Source organism: Tupaia chinensis, unplaced genomic scaffold (assembly GCF_000334495.1).
Source record: "Tupaia chinensis unplaced genomic scaffold, TupChi_1.0 Scaffold000578_2, whole genome shotgun sequence".
NCBI classification, from domain to species: domain Eukaryota; kingdom Metazoa; phylum Chordata; class Mammalia; order Scandentia; family Tupaiidae; genus Tupaia; species Tupaia belangeri.
In genome coordinates, this window is record NW_006160094.1 from 3,396,476 (window position 1) to 3,406,408 (window position 9,933).

The 9,933-nt window shown below is 48.0% G+C and overlaps 1 long non-coding RNA gene across 4 annotated transcripts in view; it reads left to right on the plus strand.

Moving 5' to 3' along the window:
- The first annotated feature begins 8,680 nt into the window (after positions 1-8,680).
- LOC114009640 (uncharacterized) overlaps positions 8,681-9,933 on the plus strand; it is a 29,788-nt gene continuing 28,535 nt past the window's right edge. For all 4 annotated transcript variants that reach the window (XR_003551029.1, XR_003551031.1, XR_003551030.1 and 1 more), the window contains exons 1-2: positions 8,681-8,797; positions 9,236-9,387. This is a non-coding gene — a long non-coding RNA (uncharacterized LOC114009640). The remainder of the gene's footprint in view (positions 8,798-9,235; positions 9,388-9,933) is intronic.

Consider the following 9,933-nt stretch of genomic DNA (forward strand, 5'->3'; position numbering starts at 1 on the left):
CCAGCCCCGGAGAGTGAGTTCTCACTTTCTCTCTCTTTCTGGTGAGCACACATGCCCTCTAGCAAACCACCACCATAACAACAATAATAATAAAGATAAATGAATAGAAAAAAAAAAAGTAGAATCTTTGGCTTCATCCCAGACCTACTGAATCAAAACTTGCATTTTTAGAGGATTTCCATATGACTTGTAATGACATTAATCTTTGAGAAACACTCCTGCAAAGTTCTAGTGTTTATGTAATACAAAATTTTCACAACCCTCATCTGAGGAAAATTTGTTTGCAAATGGAACCAGCCCTGAAATGAAAGTAACCTGGCCAGATAGTTGGCAATTGCATCCTACAATCTCTGATCCAGGAAATAAGACTGAGGTGCCCTCGTTCAAATAGAGTCTTCCAAAGAAAATGAGGGATTTGTCTTAATGTGCATGAATAGTCACAACTGTATTTAAAAATATTTTCTAGGACAGACCAAAAATGTTCACAACTTCTACGATGTGAGTGATGGCGGAAGCACTATACTTTACCCACCTCACACTACACTTGTGGCCCGACGCCCAGGAGACCCAGCGACTGAGTGCGTGCATGTTTTGTGGAATGGAGTCCCAAGGGTCCATAGAACTTCTCTTCCACATGACAGTCTCTGGTCTGTTACACCCGTGGTCTTTCTCTTTCGCCGGCTATTGTCGAAGGACTTCTAGGATTAGTCATGTTCCTGCTCCAAATTATGAGAAGTGGTTTTCTTTCGAGTCCACAGTCATAGCACTATTTGAACCAATCATCCTGTGAAAACAACCGAAATTTGCTGACTAAAAAACAGAATTGTCCTTAGATGTGATGTGATTGAATGTAATCTATAGCCCAGAGAGGCAAGCAAGTACGAAAGCACTTTTTCCCTGAAAGCATTTGCCAATCTTGGAAAATGTGAATTTTCACTCTGGTAAGTTTGAGATGGAAGGGGATGCAGATCACAGTCTTCAGTTTACAAAAGATACGGTGGCCCCAAAATAAACTAGTACCCAAGGGAGGTACACTCTGAGGATAAGAGTAAACTAAATGTAACCAGTCCCTCCTGGGCAAGCCGTCCTGGTGTAGGCAGCAGGGAACCATGCAGGAGGCCGGGATTTAGGTCTCAGAGCAGCCCAACAAGCCAGGCATGGCAGTGGGTGTCCATGATCAGAGCTGGGAGGTTTGGGCAGAGGGTTCTGACAGTGAGTCTGTCGAAAATACCTGTATCTATCTGTCTTCTGTTCTATCTTTCTTTTCATTAAAAGAAAAAAAAAAAAAAGAGGATCTATGGGACCAGCAGTTGGCGTAATGGCTATGTCACTAGACTCCCATATAGTTGACCGTGGTTCAAGTCCAGGATCTGGTGGCTTAAACTCACACCGGGTGTGTGTGTGCATGCCCAAGATCCCAAGAGGAAAATAGAGGAGAAGGGATTGCAGTGTGGCCATCCCCCTGGGGGATGATCTCTCACTTTCTGTCTATCTCTCTCTTTCTGGCGAGCACACACACTCTACAGCAAAACCTCTCCAAAAAAAAAAACCCAAAAAGCATCTACATTTACATTACTGTAAGCCTTACACTTTGTCTGAATCTCTGAGGCTAGCAAAGCCCCAAGCACTTGGCAGAATAGTCATCCTTTTGTGAAGGAACATACCTTCATGCTAGATCATAAACTATTCCTAAAAGTAATGTTCAAACACAATGACAAGCACTGAGTCAAAAATAATCTGTCAAAGAGCAAGATACTATAAGCAGTAACTGATGGAGGTAAGTGGCATTAGAAAAAGACTTCAAATATTGAAATTATCAGATAATTGTTGTCAGTATAGTATTCGTTATAGTGAAAATCAGAGAATGTTGTCTAAAAGGAAGTATAGGGAAACAGAAAGATAGAAGATACAAAAGTGAGATTAGGAAGTATAAAGATTAGACTGATAGGGACCAGCAATTAGCGTAATTGCTATGTCGCTGGACTCTCATGTAGTCCACAGCGGTTCGCGTCCCGGACCCAGTGGCTTAAAACTCACTCTGGGCGCATGTGTGTGCGTGCCCAAGATCCCAAGAGGAGAACGGAGGAGAATGGATTGCGGCGTGGCCATCCCCCCTGGGGGGTGATTTCTCGCTTTCGCTCTCTCTTTCTGGAGAGCACATGCGCCCTATAGCAAAAACCACTCCAAAAAAAAAAAAAAAAAGGAGAAGAAAAACCAATATTAGTAGAAACAATACCTGAAAATTTGTAGAATGATAAAAGATGCCAAATTGCAGATTTACAATAAATCCCAAGTAGTATCAACACAAAGACTCACACTTCCATGTATGTGAAACTGTAGCAAACTGAAAGCTAAGAGTAAATCTACAAACATGAAGAGAATAAAAAGGCTAGTTAGAATGACAGCTGACTTACCAAAAATAACAATAAAAGCTGAAAGCCAATGGAAAAATATCTTTCCTGTACCAAAGAAAATTACCATCAATATTAAATTCTACAGCCACTACACCAGTCTTCCAAGAATGCAAGTAAAATACAAAGGAAGTATTTCTCAGAGGAAACTCTAAAGCAATACTTCTCAACTTCTCAAACTCCATGGTGAAGAGTCAGGTTTTTATTGGATTGAGACTTTTTAAATGTCCCATCTTTCATTGACTTGAACCTTTGGCTTGTGCCTCGTTCAACAAGTAAAGTGCACGGAACGTGCATTTGGCTATTACAGCCGTGTCGAGCTGCTGCGCGCACTTCAGATTCTCACTTCTGTCCTTGTCTGGTGGTGGACTGGTAACAGTTTGCAGATTGGCAGCCGTTCCACGGACCGCACTTCCAGTAGCACAGTTTCAAAGGATGCACTTTCGACAGAAGGAAAGTGATCCCATATGGAAGAGCTGAGATACCAGAAAGAATAAAGAGCCAAGAAAGTGACTGATCTTGCCGAGGACACATTAGTGAGGAATCTGAATGTCACATTTTACACAGGAACAATCTCACATATCCTTTAAAGCTAAGTGAAGCTGAGTTAGCTGAGGTGGCTCATTAAAAGTTATGCAACCCAGCTTTTTCCAGATGGAAAAAATAAATTTCATTGCAAAGTGTGTGTGTGTGAGAGAGAGAGACAGAAAAGAAAAAGAATGTCTCTCTTCTTTTAAAAATAAAATACCCTGTGTAATAATGCACCTACAATCTTTTAGGGATTACTACATTTTCATAATAATATAGGTAACTGTGAAAAACCACTTCAGAAAATTGCTCCAGGATAGCCTGCTAAAACAAATTTTAAAATCAACTACGTTTTCTAATATTACCACGAATAGCAAGCCAAGCAAACTATGACTGTGGCGGTGGACGTTACGGAGTCTCACATAGCGCTCCAGCAGGGCGTGCAGGATCGAGAGAAATGCTTCCATCTTACTGCCTTCATAAATAATAATGACACAGTATAAAAGAAACATTTAGAACCCACGTCTAGTATTCTTCAAAATAATGCGAACTTAAAAATTAGAACCCTACTGCTGACTACTGGGGAGTTTATTCTACCAACTAAATCAGAAACTGACATGCCACTGTTTCATGGTGTTTCTGGCAGAGCGGCAAAATTTGCATACTTCCATCTCATTTTTTCTTTCTCTTGTCTCAATTCATTAATTTATCTGTTCCTATGTATCCTCCTCCTCCACCCCAGGTCCCGACTCCCTGTTGAAAACCATTCGACTACATTTAATGTGTATACAGACTCAAAAATACATCCTGTTGTTTCATTCACAGGTATTTTGATTACATGTAAATGGTGTTGTGTCATGTATCTGACAAATCTGGGTAGTTTCTTACCTCCTTGACTCGGAGTTTCCAAGAAGTTAAATTGACTTTTGAATTCACATCCAGCCTTCCTCCCTGGATGCTTTCCCCGTGACACCTAGAACACAAAAGCTGGCTGTCCGGGCCTAAACACTTTGAGCAAGAGTGCTCTCAGCCTTGGAAGCAGCAAGCTCCATGGTAATAAAGTCAAAACCAGCAGTGGCCTCTGCCTTCTTGTAGTTAACATGCCACCATGAGTGTCACCCATTGCATTCACTCTGCACCAGGACTTCCTGCAGAGTGGTGGCACTGGGATTAAGAATTGGATTTGTAAAGAACTGCTGCCTGGCTTAATCTGTGTTAGCACTGCTTCCCTTGGGTCATTTCCCTATTCAGAAGTCCTCCTGGCTGCTCAGTCTCTGCCTGGACCCCAGCACCAGGTTCCCTCCCTACCCCTACCCCAGCAGTCTTCACCTGCCTTCCCTCTCCGGCACTGTCCTTGCTGTCTCACCTGAACACCCGGCTGTGCCTGTCTAGGCAGCTGTGCTCACGTTGCTGTCTTTTCCCGACTCCTTTTCTGATCTCTTTTCAAAGACCCAGGGCAACTTGCACTGTCTCTGAGAGGTGTGAAAGACATACACTGAGGAAGGAAAAAGTCCGTGTGGCAAGCAGCAGGGGGCAAACACCTGAGGTCATATGTGGCCACAAGTGCTGTCCCTTGGCAGTAGCAGGCTCCAAGTTCGGAATGTGTGAGCTGCAAAGGAACGCTATGTGAGGCTGTCCAGAAGCTCATAGGCCCTCTGACTGCAAACCAGGCAACGAGTTTAGGAGCACCTGCCACCCCTCGCTGTTGACCACAGCATGTGGACCTGCTACAGGCTGGAGGTCTCTACCTTCCTGCCACTTTTGCAGCCAGGAGTAAGCAAGTGGGGGATACATGGACCCCACTGAATGGGACTTTGGGGCAGCCAGTCCCCCTGTAGTGCTCATTGCATCCTTCCTTCTTGAGGAGAACATGAATTTAATAGAGACAGTTCCTGCAGCCATCTTGCAATGTCGAAGGTGTGACAATCATCACTTATTTTTTGGCAGGGTGGGGGGAGAGGTTTTTGCTATAGGGCATGTGCGCACACCTGAACGACAGAGAGAGGCAGAACAGAAAGTAAGAAATCACCCCCCAGGGGGCATGGCCATGCCACAATCCCTTCTCCTCCATTCTCCTCTTGGGATCTTGGGCACACACGCACATGTACCCGGCATGAGTTTAAGCCACCGGGTCTGGGACTTGAACTGCGGTCGACTACATGGGAGTCCAGTGACATAGACATTACGCCAACTGCTGGTCCCGTGAGAATCATCTTAAAGTAAACCAAACAAAAAGAGAGAAGGACCAAGGGTCCTTACCACCCTGACACCACACAGCAGTCGGGCTGCTCCCCTCCGTGAGGCCTTTTTTTTTTTTTTTGAAGTGAGCTAATGAGCACATACATGGAGCCTGATATGCCAACAATCCTGATTCACACTGGAGACAAAAACAAGTATAGGAACAAGAGAAATCCAGAGGCCCAAGCAGGGAGCAGTTGCAAATGCCAAGGAGAAAGGTCAGTGCCAAGCAAGACTGTAGCCACCACCCTGCGTGCGAGGCCGGGCTCTCCCGCCAGGCTCCAGGGGAACTGGCTGCTGGTCACATTACCCAGAGGGAACTTCATCCTGGGAAGTGGACAATTTCCAGAATTTGTATACAAAACCAGAATTGAGTTCCAAGAAAATAAAATCACACTTATCGGAACCAGATGTGGCCCAAGGTCAAAGCCGTGTGAGTGGTGAAAGGCGCTTGATGCCAAGTTCTCAGGCCCCTCCTGCCCGGAGTGAGGACTAGCCCAGAGACCTGGACGAGGATTGCACGTGGACAGATGACAAGCAGCTTCAGCCAAGCTGAGGGGCGAGACTGGACACTGAGGCAAGGCCACAAGAGCAGCCTCCCTCCCATCCCTCTGGGATAGTGAGGAGCCAGATCCTCACAAAGAGACAAACCCACAGAGTCTCATCCCATGAGAAGATCCCCCAACTACCACGCCCATCTGACCTCTCTCCTTAGAGAGGGCTGAGACAGAGGAGAGACAGCAAGGAGCCACCCATTGTTTAGGGAGAGGAATCTGAAGGGGGTCCTGAGGACAGGACACCCACGGCGTCTCCATCCATGTATCTGTGGGGACTTCCTGATGCTGATGCCGGTGAGGCTCAATTCCCCCAAAGGCAGCTGAGCCTTTTCTGAATGTGAATTACGATGTTTCCACTGCCCATAATTTGACACCCTATTAAAATAGTGCTGTGGGGCCAGGAGATAGTGCAGCAGTAGCACAACTGGACCCACATGGGAAAAGTCCTGGGTTCATGTCCTGGAACCTCCTTAGGCACTCCAGGAGGGCTGACCCAGGTGGGCTGAGACTGGAGGTGGACCACTGCGTGAAGACCCCATTGAAGATGTCTCTCTCTTTCTCTCTCTCTCCCTCTCTCTCGAAAATAAACATCAAAATAGTGTTTCAAGCTGAATATTTGTACCCTCTCCAAAATAATCAGGTCTTAAAGCCTAGCTGCCAGTGCGAAGGCATTTAGCGGTGAGAGCTTTGGGATGCAGTTAGGTCACAAGTTAGGTCATCTTTATGGATGGGGATAAAAGATGCCCATGGTTCCCCTCATGCTTCCACCACGTCAGGACACAGCGATGGCCATCCAGAACCAGGAGGTAGGCCTCACCCGGAGTCTGCTGGTGCCCTGGTCTTGGTCTTCCCAGCCTCCAGAGCAGTGAGCAATCCACTTCTGTTCATTGTCTACGCTAGCTTATCTATGGTGTTTTTGTTTTTAACAGCCCAGACTTAGAATGGACTAAGACAAATGGCTTAAACATGAAGGGCATTTATTTTTCACCTCAGCAAGAGGCCTCTAGATAGTTTGATTCAGATGTGGCCAGTCCTGCAGGACGACAAGTCACCAGCGGTGTAGGCCACTATGCCGAGCTTACTGAGGGTCTGTATCCCCTGGTTTGCAGCTTCATGGCTGTAAGACCTCCCCTGGCTTCTCATTGGCCAGAACGAGGTCATATGCCCTGGCTACTGAAGAAAATCCCAACATAAATACTCGACATTTTTTCAAGTTTTGTATGAGAAGTGGCTTCTTCCAACAAAGATGACTGGACATGTGTGCCAGGTAGACCCCAGTGGAGTCTGCCACGGGGACAGTAGGCACTGGTCTGGAAAGAAGGGAGGAATGGCAGTCATTTGTGGCCCTGGAAACTGCCCAGAGCCCTGAGTCAGGAAAATCTACTCACATGCTGAAAGAAAGTGGGATGGAGTCTGTTTTATTCTTTACCCAATCTTGAAGAAATGATCAGTCAGGTGTGCTCCGCTCTCACTGACCAACAGGTAGTCTTGCAGTCTTGGCACTGAAGTGTTTTCAGCTGTGATAAGTCGCTCAGAACCTCCCATCAGCCCCCTCGCACCATCCTCCATGAGATCACCCAGCAGGGGTGGTCTGACCAGACTGCCGCCGTAGTCCCTCCCACGCAGTGACCCAAACTACTCTGTCCTGCCCCCTGAATCTCAAAGGCGTGGAAATGCAGGACATGACTGAGTTACAGGATTCAGACATGGGTGTCCTTTAGGTACCCAACGCCGTGTCCTTCTGGCTTCCAGGATCTTTGGTGTATTGTTCAGGTCTTTAAACCACCCAGAATAACTTAAATAAACTCCTGTCCAGGTTAGGGTCAGCCAAATTGCCATTGCTTGCGGTCAAAGAGCACTGGCTGTCACAGACGGAATACCACCAGTGGCTCCTGCTGGCCGGGGAGCCAAAATGGGTATGACTCCTATTTTTTAAAAACAGTTCTAATTCTAGCCACTCGAAGGGTTTTTTAAAGTCAATTTTTGAACTATTGTTCTGTTATTCAGGCCACATTTGTACCATTCTCCCCATCCAGGTGAGAAACAAAGGGCCTACTCGAGGCCTTCTTGAGATAAACAGCCCGGACTCAGCCTGTGCGTCTGCCTGATTCTCGGGAAATGGCGATGAACCCCGTCTCGCAACCCTCTGCATCCGGTGCGAGAAAATTGCCTAACGAACAACGCTGAACCTCCTTCTGTCCCTGAAGTAGAAGAACGCGTGCATTGTATCGGGGCACTCAGGGTTGTGATTATTTGCCTGCTTCTCTCACGTCCCCCAAGAGATCTGGCCAAACAGTATCTCTCAGCTGTGAAAAACAAAACAGAAAGCAATTACTATGAGGGGCATTAAACTTGAATCTTAGCTTTTTAAATGACACTGAAGTCTTTGCTCCAAAAAGGTCTTCAATCAGGCACTTGCTCTGAGCTACGGAAGAAGCGGAGGGTGCCTGGCGGGGCAGGAGTTAGGAGGTAAGGGCTGTAGGAGGCGGCGGGCCCATTGAGGTGACAGTATTTCATTACCCTGCATCGAACTAATGCACCATTATAATGACCTATCATGAGGAGAGTGCTTCACTCAGACCAATAGCCCACGAAGTATCAGCCTAGAAACCAACGCCGGGCTGGGCTCTGAGCACCGAGAGCGTGCTGCCGGGCCACACCACGGCCTGGGGACACCTTGCTCCTGCAATCAGCAATCCATGCCGCTGCCGTGCGAGGCGAACCTGGGAGACACTTGTGTGACGGCATGCTGTCATGTGAAGGCTTGGTGGCCACTCAGGCACGGTGCTGCCCTGACATCTGCATGGTATATTATCCTACTATAGCCACTCCACTCAGGGCCAATTACAAAGGGTTTCTTAGCAACCAAGACAATATTATTGTGCAGTCAGAGGAAAAGCACCAGATTAGCAGAAAAGCCCGATTCCAAGTTCTGAATCAAGACTTCCGGCCAAACACATGCTCTGCCCTTGACTCAAAGGGGTCTCCACCGCCAACACCCCTCCCGGGGCTTTCCTCCCTGGCCACAGCATTGCTATCCCCACCCTATCTCTCTGTGAGTGGGTGAGTGTCCATGAGGCACCAGCTCCAGGGCTGGGAAGAGCTCAGGCTCGGAAGTAGCAGGCGGGTGGAGGAGGCCCAAAAGGAACTGTCCCCAGAGGACCGATGACACGCTGCAGTCACAGTGCGGTCTGCAGGGCCCAGATCAGCCGCGGGACCCCAGGCCTCCTAGGACTTGCCCTGTATAGAGGCCCTTCCCACTGTGCTGCTTGACATCCTTGTGGTGTGTAACAGGACGTCCCCCAGCTCTGCTCTTTGGACAGCCTGAATCCCCCACCCCCAGAACTGGCAGCCTCCTTTACCCTGGGGGAAGTTTGCTGGGACTGAGTTTGGGGATGACTGGTTCTGGGAGTGAGGGGACATAGCCCTGCACCAGGGCCTATGGAGGCTCAGGGTGGACTAAGAGAATCCTCATTCCCCTCCCCCTGTCTGTCACTCTAGCCTTGAGGGGGTCCTCTTTCCTGAACCCCAACTTGAGTAAGACGTCCCTCCCACACGCCTTCAGGGAAAGCTGTGTGTTTGATACTGTTGCTGTAGTAGCACAGACCACACTGCTGTCTGCTGGGAACACGGGCTGGCCCGTGGCACAGCAGGTAAGCACTGTCCACAGAGAGCCGGGTCCCACATGGCTGACGGCAGTCGGAATCCAGCCCTGGCAGCTTAAAAAACACACAGTGCACGTGTATGTGCATGCAAATCTTGACAGACTAGAGAGAGAGGAAACAGGCTTGTGGCATGACCACACTCCATTGGGAGATGCTCTCTCTCTCTCTCTCTCGTGAGTGCACGTGCTCAATGGTGATAAAGAAAATACCCAGAATTTCCACTTTGTGGGAATGACACCTTGCCTCGTACCTACTTTATCCCTTCTGTATGATACAATGGCTGGCAGGAAAGGAGGGGGGAAAAGATGAGAGAAATTCCATCTGCCTCACACACAGCAGTTTTGGGGACACACTAGTGTCCTTGCCCTTCGAGAGCGCACAGTCTGGGAGAAGAAGGTGAGGCTGAGGGTGGAGGTGAGGCTCCGGGGCAGGAGGGGGTTCTCGGCAACAGTGAGCGGTCTTTGGATGTGCTCACAGGCTGGGCAGAGGAACCACAGTCTCCCGAGGAGCAGCCCTCGGCATGCAGCGCTTTCC